We start from the raw sequence: 10,857 nt of genomic DNA on the forward strand, positions 1-10,857 counted from the left end.
CCCACGGCCCTCAGTAGCCACATCCTCTGGTTCTTTCACGGCAGGAAGCGCAGGGCTGGGGATGAGCCTGCCGTTGCAGTCCCGGGCCTGGAAGCAGATCATGGGGAGCAGTTACCCACTCCTGGGAGGTCACAGGGCCCTCACCAGCCTGTCTCGGGCCCTCAGCTGAACGAATGCCAAGCTCCACGTGCCCCCCCCCCCCCCAGGGTCCCGTTGTCATTGCCCCGGAGGGCTGCTCCGTGTCAGACCACCCAGCTGCCCAAGCCCCACCTCTCACCACACGGCATCTAGCTGACCAGCTCTCCACCTCCTGGGCCACTGAGGGACCCACCCCTGGGTCTTTCCCTCCTGACCCAGGTTTTCCCTGGGCTGCAGACCTGGTCACACTTCACACGGCCTCCCTTCACACTGCGTGCCCATCTCTGGCCCCTTTCCAGACTGACCTCTCCCTAACCCTGCATCCTCCGATCCCTGTGGCCTGCCCAGCCTCCCCTCTCTGCCTGTGCGCCCCCTGGGTGTCCACAGTCTTGATGCTTGATCCTTGATTTGTTGAAGAGCTCCCCAAACCCCAGAAACCAACTGCCACCTTCCCTGGACTCTTGTCATGGGCCTTTCCATACCTGTCCCAGACCTCGCCACCCCTGCTGCCATCACTTATGTCGTGACATGCACGTGTGTGTCGCGGCGAGAGCCTGTGGCGCTGCGGCACTCTTACTAGACCTCCACTGGACACTGACTACGGTTTCCCTTGGTCTGTGGTGCTGTCTGTCCCCATGTGAGCGGGGCTGGTTGAGGACAGGGCCCGGCTGCAGTTGTGTCTGCATGTCACTGTCCCCGGGGCGCCTGTCTCCAGCCTCCCGCAGGCTCTCTCGAGCACCTGGCTCTCCAGGTCTGCACTTTCCTTTTGAAGACAGGGACCAGGTGAGCCCTGGTTTGGGCTCCTGTGTCGAGTGCTGTGGATACCAATAGGGCTTCCACCCAGGGTTGATTCTGCACCTGCCCTGTGGCCGGGGGCCCTGGTCTCTCCATCTCTGAAGTAACGTCACTTGACTGGATGGTCTCTGGAGGAGTTTTTGCACCACCGACCTTAAATCACCTGCAGGGGGCCCCCCAACTTGTGGGTCTGTTTGGGAACCCTGGGGAAGTCCTCCTGGTGTGGAGGCCCTAGGAGCAGGGAGAGGTCAGCACCCTCTCAGCCTGTCCCTGGCTCACTCAGGAGGGCCCCTTGCAGCCTTCCCATGGTCACGAGGGGAAATGCAAAGTCCTCCTGAGCAGGAGGCTGGACTGGTCAGCGTGTGTGGTGTTATGGTTTGGAGGTAAGGTGTCCCCAAAGCTCACATGTGAGACCAGGCAAGAAGGTTCGGAGGATCAATGACTGGGTTACCTTAACCCAGTCAGTGAGCTAACTAATCAGTTAACTGATGGGATTAACTGGTGGCTGAGGGCAGGTGGGGTGTGGATGGAGGTGGGCACTGGGGCGCGGCTTGGGGTATAGATTTGTACCTGGAGTCTCTCTCTGCTTTCTGATCATGTGAGCTGCTTCCCTTCACACTCTTCCGCCCCAATGTCCCGCCTCACCTGGAGCCCTGAGGAATGGAGCCTGCTGTCTAGGGACCCAGATCGCTGAAACCCCGAGCCCCCAAATAAATTTTTCCTCCTCCACAATTGTTCTGGCCGGGTCTTTTAGTCACAGCAGCAAAAAAGCTGAGTGATATACCTGGCCACTGTGTGTGGCTCTCACTGGAAAGGACGGGCCAGCCTTGGGAGCCTTGGGGCTTTGGGGCGGGGGGGCTGGCGGGCATCTCTCCAAGACCAAGACAAAGGCCCAGAGCAGAGGCAAGCTGCCCTCTGCCCTGGCGGCCTGCAGGCTGGCTTCTCCTCACCAGATAGGCCATTCCAAACATCGGCCTGCGTCCCCAGAGCCAAGGCCCGGGAGAGGGGCAGCTGCTTCCAGTTGGCCCGGAGGTCTGTCTCCGGCTCTGGGCCACTCGGGGTGGTCGGCACCAGCCAGTGCCACAGATGCAGCCCTTCCCAGCAGGACTCCTTTCTCACACATGGCCAGCAAGCCAGGGTGACACCAGCATGCGTCACGGAGCCAGAGAGAGGGACAGGGATGGGGAAGACGGCTACAACTGCCTGCCCAGCTTCACCCTGAGCTCAGCTGAGAAGTCCCCCCAGTGGTGTCCAGAAGCACTGGGATGTCGTGGGTGTAGAGGGCTCAGGGGGCCCAGGCAACGTCAGCCTCAGGGAGCACAAACGGGACACTGTCCCCAGGAACACACGGGGCTGCACCAGTGTCAGAGCTGCAGGTCCCCAGCCACTGGTACTGGAGATCCCCGAGGTCAGCGAGTGCTGCCGAGAGCAGGCGGTGTCTGGCGCATCTCTCCGCAGGGCTGAGCGGTGCTGGGAGTCTGCTGGTGCCCTGGGAGCTTTATGGGTGCAGGGGGAGGTGAACTCTCACCCACCCAGTTATTCCTGGTCCGGCCTGACTCTCCAAGGGGAAGGGGGCCCACACCTCCCCATAGGCACAGAGGGCAGCTCCCGGGTCTTCAGTCTGGCCCTGTGTGCAGGGCACCGTGGCCAGCGTGTGGACTCCTCACACTCGCTGGCCTGACAAGAAGCACATGGCTGTGGCTCCCATTTGGCTCTTTGAAAAAAGGGCCCAAGAGCCTGCAAAGGGACCCCAGAGGGTCCTGCAGAGCAGCAGGTTGATAGAGTGCTTCAACAGCCCTTTAAAGGGTAGGGACCCCCAGGCGAGGGGTCAGGGGCCCAGGCACAGCCTTCCAAAGAAATGATATAAAAACAAATTAATCTGAGAAGTCCCGTTGCGCCTTGATCTGTTTGCCTGGGAGAGAACAGTCTGCCTTTGTCCCTTCCTCCTGGCCCTGCCATCATCCCCTGGTAATGGTCACATCTCACCCTCCTCCTAGGGAAGGTAAGGGGTCCACAGCAGAGGCCCACCTGCAGTGGGGTGCCCCATACATCCCTGCTCCCCAAGTCCCCAGCTTCAGAAGCCGATTATGCGCAGTGTGTAGTCCTCCTCATGGGGTTGGGGTCCCTAGCTCTGCTTGCCATGTGATTGCCTGGCCTACTGTCCCCGGGCAGGTTGGTGGGACTGGAGGGAACCTCAGCTTTATCCAGGAGTGGACCCATCCCAGCACCCCACGGGGGGCTGGACCTCTGGCTCCTCACTTGCCAGGGCCCCCGCACCCACTGAGGCCTCCCAGGCTGCTGAGTGAGCGACCCTGCCCACCCAGGCCCCGGCGCTCCCTGCAGCCTGCGCTGGGCAGAGCTGGCCACGAGGCTCCATGGTCTCCTCTGACAGTGAGAACCTCGTTTCCTCCTTTCTGCACAAGGCGTTTGTCCAAAGGCTGCGTGGGGAGCGGCTCTGGGCTGGGGAGGGCCGGCTCTAGCTGGCAGCAGGCGTGGCTGCCCACAGCTGGCCCGCACTCGCCCAGGGGAGTCTTTGAAGCCCTCAGCCGAGTGGGAATGACGCTCCCCAGGCCTCTCTGCACCAGTGGCTGGGGACCGGCGAGGGTTAGGGGACCTGCTGCTCTGACACTGGCGCAGTCGCTGGCCCCTGACGCCTGCCTGTTCAGGTGGGTGGTCAGTGGGGTGTGGTCAGCAAGGTCCATTATGTGTGGGCCTGCCCGCAGGCCCTCCTGCCCCCTGAGGCTGTCCCAAAGGGTCCCAGGGCTCCTTGCCTGGACTGTCAAGGCCTCAGCATCAGGGCCCACGGTGAGGCCAAGGTCACCCAGGGAGCAGCACCAGGCCCACATTCTTGCTCCTGCCTTGGCTGTAAGCAGCATGTGACATGGGACCTCCCAGCCTGTTTCCTTCTCTGAGCAGGGCTGAGGCCGCAGGGTGTGGCTGGTAACTGGCATCTCCGCCAGCGCCTTCTGCCTAGGAGGCCTCGAGGGGAGCTGGGGCCTGGATGCGTGCAGGTGCTGGCCCAGGTCAAGCAAGGGCAGGGAAGGGCCCTGCTGATGGGCTCCCTGGTCCTGCTGCTGCTGGTCACACCTTCCCCACGGCAGGACCTGGCAGAGCATGTGACTCAGAGTCTGTTCTGAATGATGCAGATAGCCCAGGCCTGGGTGTGCTGAGACACAGCTCTCTGCAGGTGGTGGCTGGGGAGGGCTCCTGGGTTCCTGGGGGGTCCCCGCTGGTGCTCTTCCTCCTTCCTCTCTGCACAGGTGGGGGCCAGTGCTCTGTCCACCAGCTGGGAGTAGGCGTCCTACTGGCCCAGCCTTACAGGCTACTCTTGCAGCCTGTGTCCCCCTTTGGGGTGGCTAGCGGGAGGGGCTGGACTGACAGAGCCCGGGAGGTCCCTGCAGCCCTCCACTGCCCAGGCTTGGTCAGCCGCACCTCATTACTTGGGAGCCCATGGTCAGGTGGTCCAGCAGCCCCTCCCTCCCAGTGGCCTCCCCCATGGTGACTGCTGGGTTCTTTGACAGACCTTTTGCTTGCCCCTCTTCAAGCACAAGCACCGGGGTCAGAAGGCAGGGGGTGCCCTGCCTGTGCCCTCCAGTGTCCTGTGGGCACCAGCACAGCCAGCCCCCTCCCTGCTGTGGGTCATCCTCTCTGACCCCCGGTCCCCTGCTGGGTCTGCGAGGTCTCGGGAGCCAGGGTGCTGCACTCCAGGTGGACGGGCCTCTCCTCTGTGGTTCGTCTCCCAGCACTTGCTGAGCACCTGCGTGTGCCAGGCGCTGACTGAGACCACAGGAAGCAGCTGGGGAAGAAGCACCCTGCCCTCCAGCTCCCTGGTGGTGCCAGCCAGGACCCAAGGTTTCCACGGGACACAGCGACTGGCCCGCACTGCACCCCGCAGAAGGTGCTGTCGTTACCCCCAGTCGTGTTTCAGACGAGGAGGCTGGACCTGGAGAAGCCAGGCACTTTCCCTCGGCCCTGGCCAGCCTGCAGGCCTGTGCACCAGCTCCTGTCTTACCAAGACTGGGGGCTGCTCTTGGGGTCCAACAGGTGTGCCTGGCCCTCCTGGCAGCAGATCCCAGGGTGCTCACCTCTGCCTTCCTGTAGCTCAGATTTCTTGGTCACCTGGAATCGATTCTTTAAAACGGTGGCTTGATTTGCTGATGTCTCTTAGGACGCTGGTGTTTAGACCCTCCGGCGATGCCTGTCCTTTGTCCTGGGGCCACCTGGCAGCAGTTGGTGCTGGTGTTTCATGGGGGAGTCTGTATGGTAGGGAAGGGGAAAGGGGGTTGTTCCCAGCAGGTGCTGTCTGATGCCCTGTCGCCACCCGGGGCCGTGATCTTTGTGGGACGTGCGCCCTCCGCCACCTGGCTGGCCAGTTTATCTGGCGGTTGATGCTCCTGGTTTCTGCCTCTCCCTGGGTTTGGGTGACTGGACACCACAGGAATTGAGAGAACAGCGCACAGGTGGGACTGGCTGGCTCAGGTCTTGCTGGTTTTCCTTCCCCATGGTGTGACCTGGGCCAACTTGGGGGATGGGGATCCATGATGTGCCCGGCGGGGCCTGTGCCCAGGGCTTTTTGCTTCCCCACTTCCTGCTCTCACGTGGTCTGTGGTTTCCCTGCTGGACACGTGCCCGTCTTGCTGTGGAGGTAGTTGGGTGTCTGTGGCCCTGGCAGTGGCTCAGCCGCGTCCTGTTTTGACGGGCATCTTCCACCAGCGTTTCCTCAGGGTGCCCGGTGCCCCTCCACATGGTGAGTTCCCCCATGTGCCTGCTCTTGGCACAGGAGGACGCCAGGGTGGCCCCGCATTTCCATCAGCACCAGGGACATCCTGGGGTCGTTGTTTGGTGGATGGGGGCACCTGTGGAAGCCATCGCAAGTCAGGATGCTCTCGCTTCTTTCTCTGAAGTCCTGTAGGAGGTTTGCCTCATTCCAAGAATCCAGAAGTTTCCTTGTGATGTGGCTCAGTTTTCCTTCCAGAAAACTTCCCCTTTAATAGGAAGACGCACTCTTTCTGGAACCTGGGACGCCCCGTGCTCTCTGCCCTGGTGGCTCTGCCCGCTCTGAGTGCTGGGAGACCCCGTGAGGGTCTGACCACGAGGCTTGCTCCCAGGCTGGTCTGTGGGGGGTGCTTCTGTGCTCAGGAGACCTTCCATTTTCTGTGCCTGTCTCTTCCGAGAGTCGGCCCTTGGCTTCCACTTGGTCCTCCTCCGTGGGAGCAGCCTCGGCACCTCGTCCTCACGTCCCCCGAGGAGACTGCAGTGTGAGGGCTGGTCCTCCTTCCCCAGGGAAGGGCAGGGCACCGAAGGCCTCCTGGAGGACAGTGCTCATGGGATGCCCTAGAGGGAAGAAGGCAGGCCAGGCGAGACGGAGAAGGCCACCAAGACCCTGCAGGCCACGTGGCTTCAGCTTCTCCATCGGTCTGCACAGAGTCCCTCCAGCCTGGCACTGCCCGGCCCCAGAAGACTGCGATCCCAGGAGTGGAGGGGACATCTGCTGCAGGTAGTGGGGCCACAGAGGGCCAGGCAGAGCGGCAGGGCAGCACTGTTGGAGGAAACCGGGCAACTCCAGGCCCCGAGACGGCCAGGCCTCTCCTCCTCCTGCCAGGAGTTGAGAAGCAGGTAGAGGTGGAGTGGCATCCAGGGTGTCTGTGGGGCGGGCACTGAGGTGACAGTCACACCCCACAGTCTGTGGTCAGCTCCCGCCTCCTGCCCTTCCTCAGGCTGCAGCTTGTGTGTGTGTGTGTGTGTGTTTCTGTGTGTGTGCACGCGCCTGCACGCTTTGCCCTTCTCTCCCTTTGCAGAGTCCTGCTGGTGCCTCCTTTAGTCAAGCATCTGCTCTGCACTCTAGCTGTTGACACTTTCCCTACCTGCTCGACTTCTCCGATTCATTTTGACTTTTTTTCACATTCAGTGCAAAATAGATGGACAATGTATGTTGGAGAGATGGATGGATGGATGTTTACATGGAGGTGTGTTTGGATGGATGGATGATAGATGGGTGCATGGATGAGTTTGCATGTATGGAAGGCTGGATGGAGGACGGAGGATGGGAGGGAGGGAAGGTGGGAGGGAGGGAAAGATGGAGGGAGGGAGGGAAAGATGGAGTGAGGGATATGTGGTTGCATGTGTCAAAGGATGGATGGATGCACAGATGGATGGAGGGGGATGGAGGAGGGAGGGAGGGCTGCATGGACCTGTGGCAGCATGTGTGGAAGGATGAATGGGTGGTGGGTGAGCAGATGGGAAGGACAGGCAGGGTAAAGCCTCAGCGGGGGGTGGATGGAGGGCTTCATGACAAAGCTCCTCCTCCTTAAGCCTTGTCCCACTTTCTGGAGACTCTTCATTGGCGTCTCATCTTTGGTTGTTCCCTGGGATATAGAGTTGAGCAAGACCCTTGCAGCTTCTTTGTGCCCGTGCTCTGGTGGGGGACAGGGGATTGAAGGTGCCCTCTCGGTCCAGCTGCTGCTCTGTGCTCCTTCCACCACCCCTCCCGGGCCAGGCAGGCGGAGGCGGAGTGAGCTGTGTGCAGGATGCTGCCCTCGGCTCAGGTGGCGTTTCGGTGCAGGAGGCAGACTTGAGCCCAGATGTTTCACATTTGTTGCAGAGAATGCCGTCCATGTCAGGAGACGTGGCCGGGGTCAGGGTGACATCGAGGGGGCCAGGCTCTCGGTCAGGAAGACTAATGAACCTGCCTGAGCCTGGGCCCCGCGGGCACATGAAGCAAACCCACCACTGGTTGGAGACAGCCCCTGTCATTTCTGGCTTTTCATGGATGATACTGTATTTCCCCTTGGAGAGCTGGCTCGGCTCATATATCAAAAGCTGATGTAATTATTTCCTCCCACTGAGGAAGGCTTCCATTTAGTTCTCTCCAACCCCCCCCCCCTTATTAATTATCTAATTACAACCACATTCTCCAAAAGAGAGCAGCCTTTGACTCTCTGCCCAGGACCACTTAAAAAGGCTCAAATATTTGGAGTGCTCTGAACTTGAAAAAAAGAAGTGTGTGTGTGTGTGCACATGCACACGTGTGTGCACACATGTGTGCACTAAGTGTGCATATGTGCATGTGTGTTTGCATGTGCATGTGTGTGCAAGTGTGTGTGCGAGTGTGTGTCTATGCACATGAGTTTTAGGGAAAACCTCTCAGCCTTGTCAGACCTCTGTCTTGATTCAGTAGGGAAACGGCACCTGGGAGCCTGTGAAAGTCCCCAGCAGAGCTCAGGTACCCTGGAGGACAAGGCCATAACTCTGGATCAGGGTACAGTGACCTGGAAGGGTGTGTGCTGACACTCAGCAACACGTGGCAGTCAGACATGACCTTGGCCACAGCCACAGCCTGGGGCGGGTGCTGGGTGGGCTGGGCTCGTGCGCCGTGGCTTCAGCCTTCACCTGGAGCACATTCCCAGCACGCTCACGGGTCCCCGCACAGCTGTGTCGGGGCGCCCCTCTTGCCCCCGTGCTCCTCACACTGTGGCTCGACTGTGGGCCTACAGCAGCTCACCCGCTGAAGTCTGTGCAGTCCGTCATCTTGCCAGCACATCTTCAGTGAGCAGGGGGCGGGTGCAGGTAAAAGCCTCAGGGTCCTGGATTCCGGGGTCGTCCCTCTGCCTGGGTCCCCTCTCCTTGGGGCCCACCATTCCGTCACAAGCACACTCAAAGCAGACCTTCGCTGTGGAGCACAGGTGTTGTGTCTGTGTGTGCACATGTGTGAATGGTGGGTGTGGAGCATGTGACATGGCCTTGTCCCTGGCTGGTTTCCCACCTGCTGCCCATGCAGCTGGGGAGAGAGGCTCCTGCAGCTCCCCAGAGGGGTCCTCACCAGGACGCTCAGGGACCTGCGGGCATGAAGCAAGTCAGGCCCTGCCCACTGCGACTGGCCCTGTGCATGTTTAAAGACCAGTTGTGGCACGAGGGGACTTTGTGGTGATGGAAGAGTCGGGTGTGCTGGTGACAGTCGGGGTACAAGAATCCGCACATGTGATGAAACTGCCTAGAGCCCCCCCCTCTCACACACACACCAGGCACATGATAAGCTCTTGGACAGCGCCGACGTGACCTCCTGGTTGTGTCTGTGGCAGGTGTACGTGATGGTGCCGTCAGGGCAGTTGTGAGACGCATCCACCTCTCCTGTCCTGTCCCCACCCCTTCTCCTGCATGTGGGATCATTTCGACAGTACAGCTAGCGCTGTCCCGTTTCTCTGTGTCCTCATCCCCTGACCCCAGCCCTGGACGCCCATCACTACAGGAAGTGCCAGCCGCTGCCTCCAGGCTGCCCAGTGGGTCCACCCAGAGTAGCCCTTTCCCACATGCAGCCAGCTGAGGGAGGCTTGTGGAGCCAGAGGGCTGCAGAGCCCCAGGAGTCGGGTGGGGGTCAGTCTTTAGGGGGTCTGGGAGCTCTGGCATGGCCTGGACCGTGGGGGCAGCAGGGTGTTGGCAGGGGCCACCTGTTAAGTTTCATCCAGAGGAGGCCTGAGGCAGGACAGCCAGGTCTCCGTGGGCTCCCTGATGTGAGGCTGTGCTGCTCCCCAGGACGCAGGACGCTGAGCAGGGCCCCAGCAGCTCATCCCCTCTCTGTCTTCCAGACCACCTGCGTGTCTGAGGCCCAGTGGAACTGGAGGGTCCACACCTGCGGCTTCTGAAACCTGGACAGCACCATGGCGGCCCCTGCGCTCCAGCGGTGTGCAGAGGGGGACAGCAGCAGGGGCAAGGCCGGAGCCCCTCCTCCCAGAGACCCCCGCATGGGAGGCCACCCCGCCCTCCTGCCGTGACCTCTGACTTGTCATCTCGTCACCATCTGGAACTTTCTTCTGGGTTTTGTTTTGGGGGGTGGACTTATTTTTTCTGGAAATCTCTAGATTCAGGAATGAGCTTATGAGTACCTGGATTTTGATTTGTATTTCTCTCTAAGTGCCTTTTTTAATGTATATTTTTTTAATAAAACAGAAATGCATTCTCGTACCATCTGTTTAAACTGGACCAAGGCTCTCAGAAAAGGAACCTCAAGTTGCCTCCGACCCCCGCCTCTGCGCGAACTTCAGGAAGCCCGGAGCCCTTCTCACATCTCTGCCCTGCTCCGTGACTTGCTCAGCTAGCCATTTTTTATATTCCCCGTTTCAGTGTATATGTTGCTTATTTGTTTATTTATTGAGATATTTTTACAGCCTAAGTGACTGCACTGTGCTGTGTATACTGCTCCCCGCCAGGAACAATAAAGATGCCGCACAGCCCTGGTCTCTGCCTCTCTTCTTGCAGCTCAAGGGACGGCCTGAGAAAGCCGGTCACAGAAACGACCGCTGCTTCACCCTAAAGGGAATGAGAGAGGATGGGAGAAGTCTATGCTGTAGGAGCCATAGAAATTTCTAGAAGCTGCCAACTCTAGTGTGGTTGTGAGTGTTAACAGACCCCGGCCTGGGCAGCAGTGGTTAACCACTTTCCACCTCTGTGACAAAGTACCTGAAATCAACTGATAAGAAGGAAACTCATTTTGGCTCACGGTTCCAGAGTTTCAGGCCACGGTCGGCCAGCTCCATTGCTTTGGGCCTGTGATAAGGCAGGACACCAGGGGGGGAGCCGGGTGATGCAGCCCAGATGCACCTCATGGTGACCGGGAAACAGAGAAGGAGAGGGCAGGGAGGGGCCGTCCCTGTCCCCCCTTGCAGCCTGAGCCCCTGTGTCCCCTGCACTGTGACCAACAGCATAGACCTTCTGGGTGCACACCCATGCATTCGAGGCTCCCACCTCCCATGGCCCTGAGGCTGTGAACCCCTTCAACACCTGGCCTCTGCGGCATAGTTAGGATTCCGTCCACCACCGGGGTGAGGTCCCCAGCCCAGCCACAGGCCCTATCCTGGCTGTGCTCCCAGCAGCCTCAGCAGCAAGACACCAGCACTCCCTGGCCACTCCTGCTCTTCATTTCAACTATCC

General features: G+C 60.1%; 1 protein-coding gene across 1 annotated transcript in view; it reads left to right on the forward strand.

Annotated features, from left to right (window-relative positions):
- The window catches only part of Twist2 (twist family bHLH transcription factor 2), a 44,502-nt gene extending 34,343 nt beyond the window's left edge, over positions 1 to 10,159 (forward strand). The window contains exon 3 of the mRNA XM_048807998.1: positions 9,516 to 10,159. The gene's annotated coding sequence lies outside the window, so the exon portion shown is untranslated. The remainder of the gene's footprint in view (positions 1 to 9,515) is intronic.
- Positions 10,160 to 10,857: the final 698 nt, after the last annotated feature.

This window comes from Marmota marmota, unplaced genomic scaffold, assembly GCF_001458135.2.
Source record: "Marmota marmota marmota unplaced genomic scaffold, marMar, whole genome shotgun sequence".
Classification (NCBI taxonomy): domain Eukaryota; kingdom Metazoa; phylum Chordata; class Mammalia; order Rodentia; family Sciuridae; genus Marmota; species Marmota marmota.